We start from the raw sequence: 24446 nt of genomic DNA, 5'->3' as shown, positions 1-24446 counted from the left end.
TCACCACAAGTAAGGATAATAGTCGAATCCAAGCTTGAACGAAATGATGACCGCCTTAAGAACCGGACCCTACACGTTGGAAAAATGTAAGAAAATATGGGTTAGTAGAAAAATGCATCAAGTATGATTGCCATTCATAAAAACCTTGAAATCATGCTAAAAAGGACATTTTAGTTGAGAAGCATGCACTTTATTAAGTTCAAGGATCATCATGAAGATTAGTGTATAAACATAAATCATAAGCATATTTAACATATAGATCATCATAACATAATGGAAACCTACTATAAATTCCCTCAAAGCATACTTGTGCAATGCATCAATAAGATCCCATAATCCCACCCATACTAAGTAAAGCTTCTTGAGTAACTAAAGTTCGTATTGCATGTTCTTGTTTATACTAGCATAAAGGGAGATTAGCCTTAACCTACATAGACCATGTGAGCTAAACATGGAATTCAGGTTTCTACACCACACCAAAAAGGGGTTATCCTACTTACCAATAGTAAAACCACACTATTAGCTTAGGTGGATCCACTAGCTAACGACCTATCAGGGCACATAGTTTATGGAATAAGGGATTTTCACTAGAAAACCCGGCCTCTACTAACGTGAGGGCTTCCATCTTATATCACTATCCACTCGGTGCTAAGCATAATTCCCATTGAGTTCATATTAAGTCATGACCTAAATACATAATTATGGAAGAATGTCTTCACACTCAATCCAACATAACTCATACTAAAAATCACAGATTCAATAGGTCAGACTAGTCTTCCAACCTTAGAATCACTACATTTGACAAACCTTTCACATCATATCATATTCATATATAAATGTGTACATGAGGATAACTTCAAACAACACAACAACTAGATCATAATCATACTCACTTTACTTTCAAAGTGTTCATAAAGCATGTACATAATGCTCATAATCATGCATAATTCATATACTTTGCAATTCAAGGACCATAGATCAAATTTCATCAACAGATCTAGAATTACTACATTAGACATAGATGATAACATAATTCAAGTTGTTCTATTACTACATGCATAATTCTATCAAATTCTACTTGCATTAATCAGTACCCCCACCTTTAGATCCAATTTGGGAAAATAGGGGAATTCATTGATTCTTGGGGAATTCATCATAAAAATAGAATAAATCATCAATTTTATCATAATATAAAGTTATTAAATCATTAGAATCGTTTTTGAAGTGAATCCATGATTTGAAGTATAACCCTAGCTTTTGGGGAAATTACAAGTTTTGAGATTGAGTTTGGAGGGACTACATGGATTGTAACGCCCCTAAAAAATGAAGTAGAAAAAAGTAGAGCTTCACATGGGTTTTATGCATTAATAACTTGTTAAAATAATGAAGAATAGCCTTTTTAGTTAGTTTTAGAGAATTAGGAAGTCAAACATCAAGGGGCGACCAAGACGTTCGGAAACAAGTTTTTTACGTGTTGGTGTGTTCTAGTACGCTGTTCATATTTCTATGTGTTGTTTAGAGTCTAAAATCAGTGGAGGTAATCTTATTGACTTAATAAATGTTTTTAGAGTCGAAACGTTTGAGTACGAAGCCGCGGGGCCACCCTAAGGGGACCCAAGGAGGACCCCCAATCTTTGGCCAAACAAGCTGCAAACGCAGCTTAAAAAATGTGCATGGAGGGAGCATGTCCGCGTCGCGGATTAGCTCCACCAAGGACCAAAAGTTTGGTCCGCGTCGCCGACGTGTCCCAGGCGTGTGGCGGACTCCTCTGCCTCGAAATTTAATTTCCAGAAACTTGTGGGAAAACGTCCGCATCGCGGACTTGTTTCTCGACGAAATTTGCGAAAATAAAAATCATGTTTGACTTGTTTAAAAAGGTCCAACTAAGTGAGGGGTAGTTTGGGAACTTTGGGGAATTATTATAAATGCTTATTCTACCTATTTTAGGGTTAAAACCTCCAAGACCTAGACTTAGACCTCATTTCTCCAAATTGAACCTTCCCTCTCAAATAAACTTTCTCTCTAGAACTCCATGGAAGAGATATTTGAAGCTTCAAGCTAGAGAATAGATTCCTACTAATTTCTCTTCAAATTTATAAGGAAATTAATCACAAAGGTATGGGGATTTTATCTTTGATTCTCCTTTCAATCAAAGAGACAAATCAATGTGATTTCAGTGTTTTTCAAGAACACTAAAAACCCCCAATTTCAATTCTAAACTTGGGTTCTTGCATGAAAGTATTTCAAATGATGGTTTATGTCAATATTGATGCTTTTAAGGTCTAAAAATCCATGAACCCTTGCATATCTTGAAACACTAATTTTGGGTCTAAAGTGGGTCTATTGATTATGAGCTAATTATGTGATATTAATGTGTAGATTGTTATGATCTATTGATTTATGTATTGTTCTATATTGAATTATGAGAAATTGATGGTCAATTGTGTTATATTGGATGCTGGCCTTGTATGGGCAATTGTGACGTAACGTTTACGATGATAATGAAGTTGTGAATAGATTATTTGATTCTAGTATTATATATATGTAGTAGATGTTAGAATTGTGAGGTTAGATCCCTTTGAAAGTGGGGAGGTGTTTACTTTATAAGCATGTTGTGTTCATGGCCTTCTAGGCAAAGTTGGATGATTATTGTTCTGAGTAATGTTGATTATGTGAAGGTAATGTGATATGATGTGAATTTGTGTATGGTCTAAGAATATGAAATGTGACCTTGTGTAAGAGACTTTATGTGTTATGCTTGGTTGGTGTCTTCTTTCAATGGCTTATAATGAAGGAGAGCTTAGGATAAACTATGTTTACCTACTCTCACACCTAGTGAAGAATGAATGAAAAAATGTGAGAATGAATGAAAAGAATGGGAGTTAATGAAAATGAATAAAAGTTGGGTGTATTGTAAGGATAGTCTATTAAAGTACTCTTTTAAATGAATGGGTTGCTAGATGAAATGTTTTCTCATCTTTGAATCCAAGAGCTTCCTTAATAAATGTTGGGCTACGATAGGTGCTCATTCGTCAGTTGAGATGAGAGTACTTAGCAGCAATCCTTATCCCTAAATGAATGAATGCTGGGTTAGGATGAGTACTCCTTCGTGAGTTTAGATGAGAGTACTTAGTAGCAATCCTTATCCCTACATGAATGAATAAAATGAATGTCCAACTCTGTGGGGGAGTAATGTCTAGCACCAAAAGGATATGAAGATGGGTGGATACTCCTTCGTTAGTTGAGATGTGAGTATTTAGTAGCAACCCTTAAGATGGGTGCCTCTTCGTGAGTTGAGATGAGAGTACCTGGAAGCAATCCTTCTATCCCTTAACTATGCGCCCACATAGGACTAACTAGTGGTCTCTACCACGTCAAGGCTAAAAGAATGGCCCTACCTTAGGCAAGTAGGGATCCCACATCCGGTAAGGGTATTACCGGGATTCCATGTCAAGCTCCATGGTTTATGTTGGTTAAGGCTCTTCCCCCACATTAATGAATGAATGAACTAGGCTCTCTTAAGGGTGAGGATAGGTGGTGGAATGGGACATCATCTAGACATTGCACAAGTAGACATTTAATGGAGATCTTGGTTAGTCAATGATAATGAATGAATGAGTCTCTTTGGGCTAATTAATGAAAGTGTTGGTCTTTGAGCATGCTAATGTGAAAGTGATACATAATGAATTGAATGTAACTGCGTATGTTGAATTGAATGTAAGTGTTTATGTTGAAGTGAATGTATGTGATGATCTTATGTCATTAGTGAATGAAGTTGTCTAAATGCATGAAGTTGAATCAACGATATATATTTATATGTGAAGGGAGCTTGTCTTGTGTAGCCTTAAGGATCACTTGGGTGTGGTATTGGAGAGGTAGTATGGGTTGCCTCACCATGTCTTACTTAGGTGAGTCTTGGAATGACATTTGATGAGTGTTCTAGCGTTATGAAGTGACTTGTTGGCTTATGTGCTTATATGTTTCATGTGAAAAGTGGGTGAAGGTTGAGGTATGCATGGTAAGTGCACTTTGTTTGACCTTAAGGTGGTACCTTAGTGTAGGTGATGGTATGGGACGTTGCCCATACATTGCACAAAGGTATATCTTAAAGGTTACTTAAGGTGGAGGTCCAAGGCAAGAAGGTAAAGGTAAATGGGTTATGTATATGAGGTATTGTGAAGCATATGACTTTGTATTGTTCGTTGTGACTTGTAAGGTCCCTATTATGTTGATGTTCATGAGATTTTATCAAAATGGCATGAAAGCATAACTTTCGAACAAATATCCTTTTTAGCATGTTTTGCATATCCTCATACTTAGTTCGTGTGTTCTACTAACCCCTTTCTTCTATTTTACTACAAGTGTAGGTTGTGGTAACTAGGAGGAGATTGTACTTTGGAGTTGCTTGGATTGCTTTACTCTTCCAAGTCTTTGGTATGTCCTCAAGATTCGAGGACTATATTTAGAAGTTTCTTAGTTATTGTAATAGACACTTAACTTTCAGTTCATTTGTATAGGGCCGTGTCCCTTAGTATGTTTTAAGTTCTTGTCTAAGATTGGCTAAAGAGACTTAGTAGTTTCGCTTGCGTATTGATGTTTTCAAATGTTGATAACCCTTGAAGTCTTATGGTTTTATTGTGTAAAAGTTTTAAATTCTTAGTGATTTTTATGATCTATGTGATGAATGAATGCTAAGGCTTGTATAAGACCTTTGAGAAGTCGAATAAGCATGTAACGGCTAGGGGGTGCTCTCGGGTCGTTACAAACTTGTTATTAGAGCATAAGGTTTTAAAGATTACTTTGAGGTTCAAAGTCTTGAAAGCCACGTCTAGTAGAGTCTTGTTCATTGGTGTGAGTCGCGACACATCTATGAGCAAGTGGCTATAGGACGATAGAAGTTTCACTTTCTTCATTACTCTTTTGTCGTGCCATAGAGCTTAACTCCATATGTTCTCTCTCTTTATTCCCTTGTCCGGTGGTCTCTACTAGATGTGATTACTTGGAAGAGGTGATGTTTCAAGGATTGAGGGAGTAAAAGGTGAGTTTTGATGCTTATTATGGCTTATGACTAGATGAAATTATGTGAAAGTAGTTTTGGAAGATTGTGTTGGGATGCCAATTATCCCTATGTGTGACTTATGAGATTTGAAATATCATATTGGGAAGTTGCTTTTTGTGGTTAATGCTTGGTAGTTGCCCTTGTGATAGATTAAGTCCTTGTATAGGCTTGCTCCTAAGAGGGGAAGATGGTGTGACTACCTAGCAATGTAATTGTGAGAGGATAAAATTTTTATGAGTAGTGGTGCTTAGGTGGTACCAAATGATTTTGAGTGAGTAAACTCATTTCTTGGGGGATAGAGGTAAGATCCTCAATAGTGCAGAATCATTTTATGAAAGGAGTTTGAAGGTTTAGTCTTGACTTGCTCCGACATTAGAATTTAAGGGTATGAGGTGGTGAAGAGTTGATTTGGCTCACCCCAAGTGGGGGATAATGTGCTCCTAGATGGGTTTACCCTAAGTAGGGGAAGATGAGTTGAGTAGTAAGGTTGTTGATATCCTGATCTTATCCTTCTATTTTAATTCAAGCTTGAAACAAAGAGTTCTTAGTAGCATGTTGCATATTGGAGTCTTATGTGAATTGAGTATCAATATTCTCCTTATGATGTGCATATTTTAATTGAATTCTTGTTTAAACAAACAAATGAGTTTTCATGATTATGTCCCTCATGATTTATATGCATTTATGAAGAATTGTTTAAATTGCTCCATGAGATGCCTAGTTGAGCATGCCTTGATGTGATCTTGATGTTGCATGATTATGCTTTTGAGAGAAATAGTATGGTGAGCCTATAAATGTTGTAATGAGCATGATATGCTATGGAGAAGGGAGTTCCTCCAAAGAAATGAGAAATGGTAATGTTTTGTGCATATTGAGTGGTAGATGTTATTCCTACATCCTTGAATTACATGAAAGTCTTGTTGTAAAGCTTTTTATATGGAGTTGATGTTTCCTCATTGATGTGTGCTGTAGTAATGATATTACATGCTTGTTGTGGGCTGCTAGTCCTAGAGTCTTTACTCTATGATGTCTGAAGTGTCATTCGAGGGCAAATGTTCCTAAGTGGGGGACATTGTAACCCCACTCAAAATGAAGTAGGGTACAGTAGAGCCTCACATGGGTTTTATGCATTAATAACTTTTTAGAATAATGAAGAATAGCCTTTTTAGTCAGTTTTAGAGAGTTAGGAAGTCAAACGTCAAGGGACGACCAAGACGTTCAGAAACTAGTCTTTTACGTGTTGATGTGTTCTAGTACGTTGTTCATGTTTTTATGTGTTATTTGGACACTAAAATCAGTGGAGGTGACCCTAGTGACTTAATAAATGTTTTTAGGGTCGAAACGTTCGAGTACGAAACCCCGGGGCCACCCTAAGGGGCTCCAAGGAGGACCCCAACCCTTGGCCAAACAAGCTGCCAACGCAGCTTGCAAAATCTGCATGGAGGGAGCATGTCCGTGTCGCGGACTAGCTCAACCAAGGACCAAAAATTTGGTCCGTGTCGCGGACACCTCTACCTCGAAATTTAATTTCCAGAAAATTGTGGGAATACCTTCGCATCGCCAACTTATTTCCCGATGAAATCTTTGAAAATAAAACTCAAGTTTGACTTGTTTAAAAAGGTCCAACTAAGTGAGGGGTAGTTTGGGAAATTTGGGGAATTATTATAAATGGTTATTCTACCTATTTTAGGGTTAAAACCCCAAGACCTAGACTTAGACCTCATTTCTCCAAATTGAACTTTCCCCCTCAAATAAACTCCTTCTAGAACTCCATGGAGGACATATTTGAAGCTTCAAGCTAGGGGATAGGTTCCCACTGATTTCTCTTCAAATTTCTAAGGAAATTAATCACAAAGATATGGGGATTTTATCTTTGATTCTCCTTTCAATCAAAGAGCCAAATCAAAGTGATTTCAATGTTTTTCAAAAACACTAAATACCACCAATTTCAATTCTAAGCTTGGGTTCTTGCATGAAAGTATTTCAAATGACGGTTTATGTTAATATTGATGATTTTAAGGTCAAAAACTCCATGAACCCTTGCATATCTTGAAACACTAATTTTGGGACTAAAGTGGGTCTATTGATTATGAGCTAATACTGTGATATTGATGTGTAGATTATTATGAGCTATTGATTTATGTATGGTTCTATATTGAATTATGAGGAATTGATGGTCAATTGTGTTATACTGGATGTTGTCCTTGAATGGGCAATTGTGACCTAAGGTTTATGATGATAATGAAGTTGTGAATATATTATTTGATTCTAGTATTATATATATGTGTGTGTGTGTGTGTGTGTGTGTAGTAGATGTTAGAATTGTGAAGTTTGATCTCTTTGAAAGTGGGGAGGTGTTTACTTTATAAGCATGTTGTGATTATGGCCTTGTAGGGAAAGTTGGATGATTGTTGTTTTGAGTAATGTTGATTTTGTGAAGGTAATGTGATATGATGTGAATTTGTGTATGGTCTAAGAGTATGAAAGGTGAACTTGTGTAAGAGACTTTATGTGTTATCCTTGGTTGTTGCCTTCTTTGAATTACTTGTAATGAAGGAGAGGTTAGGATAGACAATGTTTACCTACTGTCACGACCCAAGCCTAGGGCCTAGACGTGACATGGCGAATGAGGAACCCGAAGGAACCCCAAACAAGCCTCTCAAACTTGTCATCACACTTCATCGGTCGCGGAAGTACAATCAACATTAATTAACGGGAAATAGGGACTAAGGGCAAACCATTTCAAAAAGACATCATAGAACAAGAGTCAAGCTCATTTACAAAATACTTGTCAAACTCACACCTCTACATACATAGATAGGACGGGGGCCATGACATACTACCGGCTCCCCTCATAGTCAAAATACAATTGCAAGCTAAAGTCTCAAAACATAGGAGTAGGAAACATAACATAGCCCTCGAATCATTGAGGACTCACCAACAAACTCGGATAAGCACCGTACTAGCCACGTGAATGGAGAGAAGGATCAAGAGTAGCTCCGGTCCCTACATGGTGACATCATGTAGGCAAAATATGCGTTAGTACTTGGAATGTACTAAGTATGCGGGGTGCAACACAACAATAGACAAGGACACAATCGAAATACAAGAAATAGTTTCATAGGCATTATGAATAACAATATGAGGATGCATGATCAAAGTGAAGTCAAAACATGTTTAAGTAAATCTATACTAATAGTAGATATCATATGTGTATGCATGATCCAACCAATCTATAACCCCAACTTAGGATGGGGGATGCCGTTCACACCCGGACACCCTGGTGGCAAGGTATAAACCCCTCACATGGTTGATGTTGGTCACACCCCAAGCATCCTAGGTGGTGAGATATAAACCTCTCACATGGTTGATGTTGGTCACACCCCAAGCATCCTAGGTGGTGAGATATAAACCTCTCACATGGTTGTCCGGTTCTTTTCCCCCGGACCGGGCATGGTCATGCAACACTTTATATAGGAAATTCCCATTAGGCTCTAATGCAATCTCACGTATGGAATGAACATATACACAAGCTTAGTTTGTCATCAACACATCTCTGGATTGCCATACATCTCATAACTCAAGCTTTAAAGCATCGATTCATCAATTCTCCATAGTTGGACATTTTGTCAAACACCTTGAAGGCATGTAATGGAATCAAAGAGCATGGAAAATAGGGTAGTAATTATGCAGCCAAACCAGTGAACAACCTACAACAACACCTTTTAACACCCACAATACCACATGAAAATCTCCACATCCATTCCAAATTTAGATTCAAGTTCTAGAGTCACAACATGCTCAAAACAATCACTTTTCATGTTTAAAATTCAATGTGCAGGAAATTATTACAAAGAACAAGACTAATTTATGAATCTTAACTTAAACCATGAATTAGTGAGTAGAATAGAGTCTAGGCACTATGGGTGGAAGGACCCATGAGTTCAACACCACATACCTTGAGTTCTTATGAAGGTCTTGAGAGTGTCTTCAATGGAAGCTTGGAACTTGGAGCAAGAGTCTCTTCAATCTTGAGGAAGGTTTTGGATTAGGGTTCTTGAGAGAACTTGAGAGAAAATGTGTCTAAGTATGGGAGAGGTGTTTTGGGAAATGTTTTAGAGATGGGAATTGAACTAATGGTATATAGGAAATAACATATGCCCTTTGGAAAAATGGTCCAACACTTAGAAAAAAAAATGAGGCGGGTGAACAGTAAAAACGCTCACTGGAAATTGCATTTCCTGCCGGACAGATTTTACGAAAATGGGCATAACTTCTTCGTCCGAACTCCGAATGAGGTGAAACGAAGTGCGTTAGGTAGCTAACTCAAAGGGCTTTCCATGGATATGTTATGGGCCACCCAATTATTTGTGTGCTAGGAGATATGACCCTCCAAAGTAGACCCTCGAAAAAGGCTTCACTTGGAAATTTCGGATTTTGATACGGTTGCTCTAAAATTTGGGTTAGACCCATTTCCCACTCAATTTGACCCCCTAAACAAGAATATGAAGTCGGATTTTCGAAAAACGAAACGGATTTTTTTTGATATAGCTAAACAAGTTTCCGGTAACTTCCGAAGCACATTTTTAAGAACCTTTTGGGTCATTTCAATATCTCCCCCTTGGGAACATTCGTCCCCGAATGTGGAAGAGACGTACAAGGCAAGACTTAGTAAGAACATATCAGCCCCAACATGAATGCAAAAATTTTATTTAAACATCACTTCAAGATTTCAAAACTTAGTGTAAAGCATCCATAACTCATCAATTTAAACATATATGCACATTAATGATTCAGGGGCTGAAATGTAAGACTCAATGGAGTACAAAGGACTTGATTTAATACCTTAGGCTTGAGTGGAGTTGAATAGATAAGGATAACGTCTTTGCATGTCCGCTTCGGCCTCCCAAGTAGCACTCTCCACTTGTTGATTTCTCCAAAGCACCTTAACGGACGCCACTTCTTTGTTCCTCAACCTTTTAACTTGTCTATCTAAGATCTGAACCGGGACTTCTTCATACGTCAAATTATCTTCTACAACACCCACAACCTCAAGAGGTACAATAGCGTTAGGATCACCAACACATTTCCTCAACATCGATACATGGAATACCGGATGAACTAATTCCATCTCCTTGGGCAACCCCAACTCATAGGCTACTTTACCAACCCTTCTTATTATCTCATAAGGACCGACATACCTAGGACTTAATTTCCCCTTCTTACCAAAACGAACCACACCTTTCATTGGAGAAACTTTCAAATAAACCCAATCACCCACTTTGAATTCAAGATCCCGTCTCCTCACATCGGCATAAGACTTTTGACGACTTTGGGCTGTTTTCAACCTCTCCCTAATCATCCTTACCTTCTCAAGAGCATCCATGACCAGATCCGGACCCAACAAGGCCACCTCTCCAACTTCAAACCACCCAACCGGTGACCTACACCGTCTACCATAAAGTGCCTCAAAAGGAGCCATACCGATACTAGAATGATAACTATTGTTGTATGCAAATTCAATCAAAGGAAGATGATCATCCCAACTACCTTTCAACTCCAATACACAAGCTCTAAGCATATCCTCCAAGGTTTGAATTGTTCTTTCGGCTTGGCCATCCGTTTGAGGGTGGAAGGCCGTGCTAAGCTTTACCTTTGTACCAAGACCCCTTTGGAATGACTTCCAAAAGTGAGAAGTGAATTGGGCACCACGATCCGAGATGATAGACAAAGGAATCCCATGCAACCTTACCAATTCATGAATGTACAACTTGGCATACTCTTCAGCCCCGTAAGTAGTTTTAACCGGTAGGAAATGAGCCGACTTTGTCATCCGATCAACCACCACCCAAACCGAATCAAAGCCTCTTCTAGCCTTGGGTAAGCCCACTACAAAATCCATGTTGATTTCTTCCCACTTCCAAGTAGGTATCTCAATGTCTTGAGTTAGGCCACCCGGCCTTTGATGTTCGGCCTTGACTTGTTGACAACTATGGCAACCCGAAACAAATTTTGCAATGTCCTTCTTCATACCGCCCCACCAATACACATCCCTCAAGTCTCTATACATCTTTGTTGACCCCGGATGAATAGAATAAAAAGAATTATGAGCCTCATCAAGGATTCTTTCCCTCACACCATCCACACAAGGAACACATAATCTACCTTGGTACCTAAGGGCACCATCTCCCCCTTGGGAGAAAACCTCCACCTTACCACTACTCACCGAAGCCTTTAATTCTACCAAAGAAGGATCAAGATCTTGCTTGACTATCACCTCATCAACCAAGGAAGACCTTGAACCATCAACAACAACTACTCCTCCACTATCCACCCCTTCTAACCTAACTCCCAATTTGGCCAACCGATGGACCTCCTTAGCCAACTCTTTACTACCTTCCTCCACATGAGCCAAGCTACCCATGGACACTCTACTCAATGCATCCGCCACCACATTAGCTTTCCCCGGATGATAGTGAACACTCATATCATAATCCTTAAGGAATTCTAACCACCTCCTTTGTCTCAAGTTAAGATCTTTTTGCGTGAACACATATTGGAGATTCTTATGGTCGGTGAAGATATCAACATGCACCCCATACAAATAATGACGCCAAATCTTTAAAGCAAAAACCACGGCGGCCAATTCAAGATCATGGGTTGGGTAATTTTTTTCATGAACCTTAAGTTGCCTAGAAGCATAGGCTATAACCTTACCACTTTGCATCAACACACAACCCAAACCAATGCGGGAAGCATCACAATAAACAACAAAACCTTCTAACCCATCCAGAAGTGACAAAATAGGAGCGGACAAGCTTTCCTCACACTTATCCGACCACACAAATTTAGCCTTCGTTTGAGTCAACTTAGTCATAGGAGATGCAAGAGAAGAAAATCCTTCCACAAATCTCCTATAGTAACCCACTAAACCCAAGAAACTCCTTATATCCGATGGGGTCAAAGGTCTAGGCCAATTCCTAATAACATCGGTCTTCTTAGGATCCACCTTAATACCATCCCCCGACACCACATGGCCTAGGAAAGCAACTTCCTGCAACCAAAACTCACATTTTTCATATTTAGGGTACAACTTCTCTTCCCTCAATCTTAGGAGTACAACCCTCAAGTGACCCTTGTGCTCTTCCTCACCCCGAGAATAGATCAAGATGTCATCTATACACACCACCACAAAAGAATCAAGGTAGGGGTTGAAAACCCTATTCATCAAATCCATAAAGAGAGCCAGAGCATTAGTCAACCCGAAAGACATCACCACAAACTCATAGTGCCTATACCTAGTACGAAAGGCCGTCTTGAGAATATCACACTCCCTCACGTTCACTTGATGATACCCTGACCGAAGATCAATCTTAGAGAAGTGACTAGCCCTATGCAATTGGTCAAATAAATCGTCAATCCTTGGAAGAGGATACCTATTCTTGACGGTGACCCTATTAAGCTGTCGATAATCAATACACATTCTAAGAGACCCATCTTTCTTCTTTACAAACAAAACCGGAGCACCCCAGGGAGAATGACTAGGTCTAATAAACCCTTTCTCTAACAAATCTTTTAATTGCTCTTTCAAATCTTTCAACTCCGCCGGGGCCATACGGTAAGGGGGGATAGAAATAGGTTGAGTATCGGGAAGGAGGTCTATACCAAGATCTATCTCCCTTTCGGGAGGGACACCGGGAAGGTCTTTTGGGAAAACATCTAGAAACTCATTAACAACCGGAATAGACTCAATAGAAGGGACTTTAGACTCCACATCATTGACTCTCACAATATGGTACAAGCACCCTTTGGAAATCAACCTATGGGCTTTAATGCAAGAAATGAATTTCCCCTTCACCACAACATCCCGGCTCTCCCACTCAAGGACGGGTTCATTAGGAAATGGGAACTTGACTTTATGAGTCCTACAATCAATAGAAGCATAATATGCATGCAACCAATCCATCCCAAGAATAACATCAAAATCCACCATGTTCAACTCAACAAGATCACAAGGCAACAACTTATTTAATATGCAAACCGGACAATTTCTATACACTTTTCTAGCAACAATAGAGACACCAATGGGAGTGGATACTTCATATGACTCATGCAACAATTCCGACTCGACATGAAATTTTCTAGCAACTAAGGGGGTAACAAAGGAAAGGGTGGCACCCGGATCAATCAAAGTATAAACATCAAGATCAAAGATTTGCAACATACCGGTCACCACATCCGGAGTCTCATTAACACCTTGTCTACCATGCAAAGCATAAAATCGATTGTCCCTTGGGGCACCACTTTGAGAAGCACCTCTACCCAAAGGAGTAGTGTTAGCACTTCGGACCTTGTTGCGGATCTTGGGACATTCAAACCTCTTATGACCCACTTCTCCACATTCAAAGCAAGCACCCGAACCCTTCATGCAAGGACCACCATGCTTCCTCCCACACTTAGGGCATACATCCATAGAACCCACTTCACCTCCCCCTTGAGGTCTAGGAACATTGATAGCAAATCCCCGGTTGACATGAGGGTTTCCTCGGCCTTGATGAAATCTAGCACCCTTAGGGAACCTATTCTCCAATCGGGCCCTCTTGGCCTCGTGCCCCCTTCTCTTCCTCAATTTCTCCTCCTCCATTTGCTCGGCATAAGTCATCAACCGAGACAAATCCATATCTCCAATGAGCATAGCGGACCGACACTCCTCACTAACCAAGTCGGATACACCCATCACAAATTTGTTCATCCTCGACCTAGAGTCGGCCACCAAGTGAGGTGCATACTTGGAGAGTTGGACAAATTTGAGGGCATACTCCCTCACACTCATAGCTCCTTGCTTCAAGTTCATGAACTCCACCAACTTTGCCTCCCTAAGCTCAAGAGGGAAGAACCTATTAAGGAAAGCAAGTTTAAACTCCTCCCACAACACCACATAGCCATTACCTTTCTCACCCTTCCATTGATCAAACCAAATTTGAGCAACCCCCTTGAGTTGGTAGGCCGCCAATTCCGCCTTCTCACAAGCACCAACATCCATAATGGTCAAGATTTTGCATACCTCATCGATGAACTCTTGCGGGTTCTCATCCACCTTTGAACCATGGAAGACCGGAGGGTTCATCCTCATGAAATCTCTCACCCTTTCCCCCGGGGTGGTAGTTCGAGGAGCTTGGGCTCCTTGTTGCACTTGGTTAGCTACCACTTGTGCAAGCATGGTCAGTGCATCATGAAGCTCACCATTGGTGGGTGGCACTTTCGGTGATCGGGCCCGTCTTCCCCTCATGTTTGGCATGATGATCTAGCAATCCAAAGAACAAGCGTTAGGGAGGAATCACCTTATCACTCTCTAAGCACGACATAGAACATGAAGAAGGGAAACCTTTCCTAAAACATTTTATAACCTCCCATTCATAGTCGTGCCACGCTTCACAACCATGATTAGAACTCTACTCAACGCGGTGTGTTGGACTCCGAGGATTTAACAACCTAGTGCTCTGATACCAAGCTTGTCACGACCCAAGCCTAGGGCCTAGACGTGACATGGCGAATGAGGAACCCGAAGGAAACCCAAACAAGCCCCTCAAACTTGTCATCACACTTCATCGGTCGCGGAAGTACAATCAACATTAATTAACGGGAAATAGGGACTAAGGGCAAACCATTTCAAAAAGACATCATAGAACAAGAGTCAAGCTCATTTACAAAATACTTGTCCAACGCACACCTCTACATACATAGATAGGACGGGGGCCATGACATACTACCGACTCCCCTCATAGTCAAAATACAATTGCAAACTAAAGTCTCAAAACATAGGAATAGGAAACATAACATAGCCCTCGAATTATTGAGGACTCACCAACAAACTTGGATAAGCACGTACTAGCCACGTGAATGGAAAGAAGGATCAAGAGTAGCTCCGGTCCATACATGGTGACATCATGTAGGCAAAATATGCGTTAGTACTTGGAATGTACTAAGTATGCGGGGTGCAACACAACAATAAACAAGGACACAATCGAAATACAAGAAATAGTTTCGTAGGCATTATGGATAACAATATGAGGATGCATGATCAAAGTGAAGTCAAAACATGTTTAAGTAAATCTATACTAATAGTAGATATCATATGTGTATGCATGATTCAACCAATCTATAACCCCAACTTAGGATGGTGGATGCCGTTCACACCCGGACACCCTGGTGGCAAGGTATAAACCCCTCACATGGTTGATGTTGGTCACACCCCAAGCATCCTAGGTGGTGAGATATAAACCTCTCACATGGTTGATGTTGGTCACACCCCAAGCATCCTAGGTGGTGAGATATAAACCTCTCACATGGTTGATGTTGGTCACACCCCAAGCATCCTAGGTGGTGAGATATAAACCTCTCACATGGTTGTCCGGTTCTTTTCCCCCGGACCGGGCATGGTCATGCAACACTTTATAAAGGAAATTCCCATTAGGCTCTAATGCAATCTCACGTATGGAATGAACATATACACAGCTTAGTTTGTCATCAACACATCTTTGGATTGCCATACATCTCATAACTCAATCTTTAAAGCATCGATTCATCAATTCTCCATAGTTGGACATTTTGTCAAACACCTTGAAGGCATGTAATGGAATCAAAGAGCATGGAAAATAGGGTAGTAATTATGCAGCCAAACCAGTGAACAACCTACAACAACACCTTTTAACACCCACAATACCACATGAAAATCTCCACATCCATTCCAAATTTAGATTCAAGTTCTGGAGTCACAACATGCTCAAAACAATCACTTTTCATGTTTAAAATTCAATGTGCAGGAAATTATTACAAAGAACAAGACTAATTTATTAATCTTAACTTAAACCACAAATTAGTGAGTAGAATAGAGTCTAGGCACTATGGGTGGAAGAACCCATGAGTTCAATACCACATACCTTGAGTTCTTATGAAGGTCTTGAGAGTGTCTTCAATGGAAGCTTGGAACTTGGAGCAAGAGTCTCTTCAATCTTGAGGAAGGTTTTGGATTAGGGTTCTTGAGAGAACATGATAGAAAATGTGTCTATGTATGGGAGAGGTGTTATGGGAAATATTTTAGAGATGGGAATTGAACAAATGGTATATAGGAAATAACATATGCCCTTTGGAAAAATGGTCCAACACTTAAAAAAAAAAATGAGGCGGGTGAACAGTAAAAACGCTCACTGGAAATTGCATTTCCTGTCGGATAGATTTTACGAATATGGGCATAACTTCTTCGTCCAAAATCCGAATGAGGTGAAACAAAGTGCGTTAGGTAGCTAACTCCATGGGCTTTCCATGGATATTTTATGGGCCACCCAATTATTTGTGTTCTAGGAGATATGACCCTCCAAAGTAGACCCTCGAAAAAGGCTTCACTTGGAAATTTTGGATTTTGATACGGTTGCTCTAAAATTTGGGTTAGACCCATTTCCCACTCAATTTGACCCCCTAAACAAGAATATGAAGTCAGATTTTCAAAAAATGAAACACATTTTTTTTGATATAGCTAAACAACTTTCTGGTAACTTCCGAAGCACATTTTTAAGAACCTTTTGGGTCATTTCACCTACTCTCACACCTAGTGAAGAATGAATGAAAGAATGTGAGAATGAATGAAAAGAATGGGAGCTAATGCAAATGAATGAATGTTGGGTCTATTGTAAAGATAGTCTCATAAAGTACTCTTTTAAATGAATGGGGTTCCTAGATGAATGGTTTTCCCATCTTTGAATCCAAGAGCTTCCTTAATAAATGTCAGGCTAGGATGGGTGCTCCTTCGTGAGTTGAGATGAGCGTACTTAGTAGCAATCCTTATTCCTAAATGAATGAATGTTGGGTTACGATGAGTACTCCTTCATGAGTTGAGATGAGAGTACTTAGTAGCAATCCTTATCCCTAAATGAATGAATAAAATGAATGTCTAACTCCGTGGGGGAGTAATGTCTAGCACCGAGAGGATATGAAGAGGGGTGGATACTCCTTCATTAGTTGAGATGTGAGTATTTAGTAGCAACCCTTAAGATGGGTGCTTCTTTGTCAGTTGAGATGAGTGTACCTAGAAGCAATCCTTCTATCCCTTAACTATGTTTTCACATAGGACTAGCTAGTGGTGTCTACCACGTCAAGGCTAAAAGAATGGCTCTACCTTAGGCGAGTAGGGATCCCTCATCCGGTAAAGGTATTGCCCGAATTCCATGTCAAGCTCCATGCTCTATGTCGGTTAAGGCTCTTCCCCCACATTAATGAATAAATGAACTAGGCTCTCTTAAGGGTGTACTACTTAGGATAGTTGGTGGAATGGGACATCATATAGACATTGCACAAGTAGACATTTAAGGTATATCTTGGTGTGTCTTAGTAATGATAATGAATGAATGAGTCTCTTTGGACTTATTAATGAAAGTGTTAGTCTTGAAGCATGCTAATGTGAAGGTGAGTAATAACGAATTGAATGTAAATGCGTATGTTGAATTGATTGTAAGTGCTTATGTTGAATTGAATGTATGTGATGATCTTATGTCATTAGTGAATGAAGTTGTCTAAATGCTTGAAGTTGAATCAACGATTTATGTTGAGATGTGAAGGGAGCTTGTCTTGTGTAGCCTTAAGGATCACTTGGGTATGGTATGGATAGGTAGTATGGGCTGCCTCACCATGTCTTACTTAGTTGAGTCTTGAGATGACATTTGATGAGTGTTCTAGCGTTATGAAGTAACTTGTTGGCTTATCTGCTTATATGTTTCATGTGATAAATGGGTGAAGGTTGAAGTATGCATGGTAAGTGCACTTTGTGTGACCTTAAGGTTGTACCTTAGTGCGGGTGATGATATGGGAAGTTGCCCATACATTGCACAAATGTATTGCTTCAAGGTTACATAAGGTGGAGGTCCAAGGCAAGAAGGTAAAGGTAAATGGGTTATGTATGTAAAAGAGGTATTGTGAAGCATATGACTGTGTATTGTTGGTTGTGACTTGTAAGGTGCCTATTGTGTTGATGTTCATGAGATTTTATCAAAATGGCATGAAAGCATAACTTCCGAAAAAATATCCTTTTTAGCATGTTTTGCATATGCTCATACTTAGTACATGTGTTGTACTATCCCTTTCTTCTATTTTACTACAAGTGTAGGTTGTGGTAACTAGGAGGAGATTGTGCTTTCGAGTTGGTTGGATTGTTTCACTCTTCCAAGTCTTTGGTATGTCCTCAAGATTCGAGGACTATGTTTAGAAGTTTCTTAGTCATTGTAGTAGTCACTTAAGTTTCATTTCATTTGTCAAGGGTCGTGTCTCTTAGTATGTTTTAAGTTCTTGTCTAAGATTGGCTAAAGAGACTTAGTAGTTCCGCTTGCGTATTGATGTTTCTAAATGTTGATAACACTTGAAGTCTTATGGTTTTATTGAGTAAAAGTTTTAAATTCTTAGTGATTTTTATGATCTATGCAGTAAATGAATGCTATGGCTTGTATAAGACCTCCGAGAGGTCGAATACGCATGTATCAGCTAGGGGGTGCTCTGGGGTCGTTACATGAATTAAGGACTACCATACCTTAGTTGTCATTCTCCAAAGAAATTGAGTGAAAATACTTTCTTCTTCAAACCCTATCTTGATTCTCTTCTTCTTCTTCCTTGGAGTTCTAGAGAGAAATTTTTGGGAAATTGGTTTTGATTTGGAATTTGGAAATTATGATAAACAAGACTTAATTTGAAGACTTAAAATCATTATATAGGTATCCTAATTGAGTTTAAAACAACATCATTAAACGTTAATTAAAAATGGAAAACCCTTAAACGCCATTAAGTGTAACTGCCAAAAGGCAATTCCCAGGCCCCATCCATGCCCAGCATTGACGGACCATGGAAGGACCCATAACCTGTGCTGGTGAACCGTGGTAATGGTTCTTGGACTTGTTTTCCATGGCTTGATCCACCCCCTCACCCACGAGGCGTAGGTGCCCTCCATGGTCACTGTCAGGCAGTCTCTGAGAGGCTTTTTACTCAAGGACCCATGGTTGGTCCTTGGGGTTTAAACCTTGACGATCTAACATGAAAACCTAAATTTTAAGATATGGGGAGGCACTTTCAAGACTCTAAACCCTAAAGTCAAGCTCTAGTTTAGCCTAGTAGTTTCCGGGATGTTACATACTAAGACCTGCATAACGAATTAGATGCAGAATATTTGATGAGTACATAAACAAATGTACTCACTAGGAATCATAAACCTATGAGAAAGAAAGGTAAAGACTATATGAAAAGACAGAATCTAGACACAAACAAAGGTCCAAGCAAACATAAAACAAAGCACACGAGAATACGAAACGTAAATCTAAATACAGCTAAGATAAACCTAACAGGACCCCAGAAGCCTAGAAGGTACACTTGTGTGCAAAAAAATTAAACATGAATGGACCCCATAAGGCCGATAGGTACACAGAAAAGCTAAGTCTATTGAGAGGAGAGTATGATGAATCCGAACCCAAGAAACAAATCTCGGGTTCCCAGCTCAAATAACCACCATATCAAGGGTCTAGTAAACTCTCAATCTAGCTAGCAAGAGTAACATTAAATCTTGGATGTCCTGTCAACCAATCCACTTCTAGCCCGGGTAGCAAGAGTGACCCGGGGCATGTCGATTCTGAAAAGGATCTCATATATCAATGTCATCCAGCTAGGTAGTCCTCTTCCAGAGGCATACATCACCTTACAAGAAAAAGTGGCTCGGAGACTGTCGGCTCCGAAGAGGATCTCAAATATCAAAACAAAGTCATCATGGAATGGTGTTCACTCACAAATAATCACCAAAAGGCTCCAAGCCTAGAACAATCCAATAATAAGTAGGAGCGAGAACACATAACCTCTGGTAAGGAATCTAAGCTATAGAAATAGGATAGAGAACGGAATATCAATAAAGCTGGAAATCACCTAAACTTAGGCTCATACTATCATATTCAAGGCTTTTACATTTACCTACAAGGATCTAGGCCGTCCGAAATGACATTAAAAAGGAACAAAGCTAACAAGTCAGGACGATCAGAGGTCTAAGAAAACAATAGTCTTACCCTAGAATAAGATGAACATGCTCATTATATAACAAGTAAGAACAATAATGAACTAACAATTGCATGGAACACATATGACCCCAACTAGTATGGTATTGAACCAAAAAATACAACTAGTCAAGCCTAAGCATAGTATCGAAAAAAGAAAAGTAAGAACAACTAGGTACGCACCCCAAATTCACTCTAATCATTATGAATTTACTCATTCAACCTCAATCCAAATAGAAAGGAAAACATAGCACACCTATCGATCGACCGTGCGTGGTCCAAATCACAAGGTTAGAGCTTTACATTTTTTATCGGCCTCAGAATGTTGTCACACTATCAAAAATAGGATCACAATGTAAATATGGTCATTTATATACCAAAACACATAAAATAGAAAAGGATCAATTTTGGGGTCAGACGAGAATTATGGTACCTACCTAAGAATTTCTTTAATTAACTACATCAAAAGGTCCTAAAGAGCTCCCAAAACATGTGTCCAAAAAAGGAATACAATTTGGACCTTGGAACAACCATAACAACGAACATGTACAATATCCACAATTAAATTCAAATAAAGAACTGAAACAGACTCGAAAACTATAATTTTCCACAAAATACTGCCTACAACTTCTGAACACTCTAGAACATAGCCTCGACAATTTCATATGGGTAGTACTTCGAATAACCCAATTCATAGATAAATTGAGCAAGATATCACCATTTGAACTGTTAAAACAAAGCTGAGTTGCGATTGATCTTAAGAAAACACCAATATGATTTTTCCTGTTCGTGAATGCGGAGGCACCCAACAAATGAGGTGAGGGCTGATGAGTCCACATATTGGACTCATTTAGGGATTTATTTTGATAAGAATAGTGTCCTCAAATACTTATTTTATCTCAATATTTGATGAAAACTCTTAAGTTTTAGGTATTTGAAGTTTTATTGAAACATGGACACTTAGGCGGAAAAAAGAACAAGAAGGCTGAAAAGAACTAAGAAGTTGAAGCCTGAGCATCTCCAAGCACACTTGGTGTGTCACCGAAGGGATTCACTCCGCCATTTGTTCTAGTGCGCGAAGCCCTAAAGAAGCAGGATCAAAATGCGATGAAAGGAGCAGTCGGCGCTTCGCCGAATAATTCCACGAAGCAGTACTATACAAACCAATGGTCCAGAATGTGAAGATGCTGAAGGCAAGCATGGAACGCCGATGAAACAGAAGAAGGGCGAGTCGCCGAGTCATTCGGAGACATCGACTAACCTCGTTCAAAGATTCGCCAGCACTATTTGCCGAAGTCTATAAATACTAAAGTTATTATAAATTTTAGGGAGTCAAACATTTATTTTAATTTCTAGAATAGAATAGTACTTTTTGGGATATTTTCTCTCAAGTTTTGAGAGGGTTTTGTCGGAGACTTGAAAAGAGAAGGATTTCATTTTCCCCAAGTTGGAAGTGGGTCTTCTCCATTCTTTTTACTTTTCTTAAATGAATGTTTAATTTCTCATACCCATTCGATTTTTAGTATTATTTTAGGTGTATTTTTGGTTATTTCTTGATATGTGGCTAAAACCCCCTATTTTTGGGGTGTGATTTAACAAATATGTGTTGATATTGTTATTGGGTCTTGCTTGTTCATAGGTTAGATGTATTTTAATGGTTATTTCACCTAGTGATTGTTATTTAACTTATTGGGTTTGTAGTTGCAAATACAAAACCACCCATGTGTTTTCGACTTGTCCGAGAGGGAGGCCGTGAAACCAAGATTACTAGATGCATGGCCTAAGGAGTGGGTCGACATGAGGTTCAGCCCGAGAGGGTTAACCCTAGGCCCATATCCTACCACTCAGCTTGAGAGAGTGAGTGGTGTAAGGCGTAGGCTGGTCTTCATACAGCAAGTGGGTGTCCGAGAGGAACCCATTTGAAATTGGTTTAGCTGCCCGAGAGGGAACTTTTTTCCATCTAAAGCTTAGCCTAGTCACTATTATCTTGTTAATATCCTATTGAAAGCATGAACCCATTTGAAACGAGGTAAGTTGCCTGAGAGGGAACTTATTTCCATCTAAAGCTTAGCCTAGTAGATGTTATTTTGTAAATTTCCTATCTAAAGCATGTACTCAACGATTTATCTCAACTTGTATTGCGGTCACACCCGAAGAACTTTCTCTCATACTTGATGTTATTGTTAATATTTGTTTTCTTTATTACTTGTGACAAAACCCCCAATTGATATTTGACACTTTTGTGTCACCCCCTTTTAATTTACAATGTTTTTGTTAGTTAATGTCTTTAGCTACTACTAATTAGAACTAAATTTTATTTTTCTATTAATCCTCAAAATCACTCCCTTGGGACACGACCCCAACCTTTAGTTGGGTTACTGTATTATCGATGATCGTCAACACTCGTACCGTAGCTTAGTGTCATTGGTCACGAGAAGCATCAAAATGGTGCCATTGCCGAGGAGTGGTGTTGTTTGAGAATTTTTAGATTAGTAGATTTTCTTGTTCTTCTTAGTTGTAGTTTACTAATTTAATTTTTAGTTTTGTTTTGTTGATTGTGTAAACATTTTAGAAAGCATGAGTGTTAACGGTAGTAACAGGAGTTAAGTGGGCCATTAGGACGACATTGGTAACGTCAACGATGTCCAAGATCCCAACATCAATGATCCACTTCTCATGGGAGGTGTTGGTGCCATCCTTCTACCTCCTGCAGAGGGAAATGCGGTGTTCCACATAACAAGCACCATTTTGAAACTTTTGCAACTAAAAGGACGTTTTAGTGGATTGGCTTATGAGGACCCACATGAGCATTTTCAAAACTTCATGGATGTGTGTGGACCTTTCTCGTTCAAGAACATCTCTCAGGAATCCGTTCGATTAAGACTACTCCCTTTCTCATTGATGGGGGAAGCTTGCATGTGACTAGTTGAATTACCACGAAACTCAATCACTTCATGGGAGGAGCAGCTCACCACATTTAATGTGTCATCTTTTTCTCTCCCGAATATGATGATTATTCGGGATAACATACAAAGCTTCAAGCGTCTGAATGCAGCGCCTCTTCACGAAACTTGGCTCCGATTTAAGAAATTGGTGCTACAATTCCCAACCAATGGTCTACCTGATATTGTGCTCCTTCAATACTTTTACCGAAGTCTAGACTCGGTGAACAAAGATGTAGCTGACCAACTCTCGCCGAAAGGCTTAATTCAGCAACCATATGCAATAGCAACTTAACTTCTCGATGGGATGACAACCATCAAAAAGGCGTGGTACACTCGCGAAGACTAGGTCTAAGCAGTCACATTTCTGCTATCGAAGGAGTAGGTTGAAAAAGATAATGAGATAGACCAAAACATTGGCAAGATCATGACGCAACATGACATTTTATCTAAAAATGTAATGGGATCTGGTACCCGTGGTTTCAATGATGTGGGAGTCGGGGGTGTAAATCCTGAGGAGATGAAGTTTGAAGCCATGTATGATGAAGAAGTAAATTTCCTAGCTAATTAAGACGGGGGTTATCGTTCAAACTACCCAAGGCAGGGTGGTAATCAAAGATGGGTTAGAGACGTAGGCTGGAAGGATCGAGATCATGAATGGATGAACCGTAATCCAAATTTGAAGGATGGGGAGAAAAATAGAGATGTGCCTCCCCACGAGTATCAGAAGCCCAGGATTCGGAAGGTGGTAGGTCTGAGGATATGCTCTCGCGTATCCTAAACAAAGTTGAAGAGTTAGACAAAATTCTAAAAGGTATGAAAGAAGACGTGTCTACCCTCAACCAGACTGTCACCTCTCATTCAGTTTCAAACAAACAGTTAGAGACCCAAATAGGTCATATCTCGCCTCATCTCAATCCGAGACAACAAGGGGGTTTGCCTAGTGATACAATGGCTAACCCAAGAGTGAGGTCTAAAGGTTAACTTGTATCATCCCACGATGTTAACTAAGGCGTTGTTTGGGTGGCAACCCAGAACCATTTACTCCCCTTTTGTTATCTTGATAAAATAATAGTGTGTTGTTTGTACAGATTGAGTAAGAAAAGTGCTTGAAAAGATGTATAGAGGTGAGCAACAGTTCTGTTTGGGGGATCATCGACAAATTCGGCGTACCCGATCATTACCACCATTTGACGCAATACATCTTAAAGGTTGAGTCTGTAAAACTCCATGGAGTATGAATTTTGCCTGCGAATCGCCAATCCAATTGGCGATCTCGATAATGACTGCTAATGCACTGCTCAACTGAACTGAATCTCTGTAAAATTTAGTGTTTTGCCGAATGATTGAGCGAGATCGAATAAGATCCCCGAA

This window comes from Solanum stenotomum, chromosome 9, assembly GCF_019186545.1.
Source record: "Solanum stenotomum isolate F172 chromosome 9, ASM1918654v1, whole genome shotgun sequence".
Lineage (NCBI taxonomy): Eukaryota > Viridiplantae > Streptophyta > Magnoliopsida > Solanales > Solanaceae > Solanum > Solanum stenotomum.
This window is presented reverse-complemented; position numbering follows the sequence as displayed.